Here is a 564-nt window from a genome sequence, read left to right as displayed (position 1 = left end):
AAATGTTTCGTTTTGTTTCTCTTCCTCACGATTGTTACTTGTCAGACCACTGTGTGTGAGGAGCACTCACTACCTGAATGTGAATTATTCTGCTTCTTTCAGCTTGTGTATGGACATTTCAGAGGCAGGTTTTGAAGCCATGCTGGTGGCCATTTTGGCTCTCTTAGCCCCGCCTTAAACTGTGACCCGCCCCTCTAAGAGTTTGATTGGACCTTTACCTCTGTCAATCACGTGAGGTGAATAACTGCTTCTCGAGAAAGGGAAAATGTAGTTTCAGAGCAGGAAAACATAAGTAGCAGAGGAATTTAAAAAGGATAGTTCATCTAAAAATGATCATCGTTGACTTGCTCTCATGTCGTTTAAAATGAGTTTTGTTCTGTAAAAACGTGAAAAAGATGCTTGGTACAATGTTTACGCAGCTCTTTTTTCATACAGTGGAAGTGAATGGAGATGGACGCTGTCGAAAACCAACGTATAAACGTAGTTTTCTGAAGCATATGATCATTTTGTGAGAAAATACCCATAAAGCACTATTAAAATATATGCATACGACTTGTGCACTAC

The sequence above is a fragment of the Scardinius erythrophthalmus genome (genome assembly GCF_964197995.2).
Source record: "Scardinius erythrophthalmus genome assembly, chromosome: 17".
NCBI classification, from domain to species: domain Eukaryota; kingdom Metazoa; phylum Chordata; class Actinopteri; order Cypriniformes; family Leuciscidae; genus Scardinius; species Scardinius erythrophthalmus.
This window is presented reverse-complemented; position numbering follows the sequence as displayed.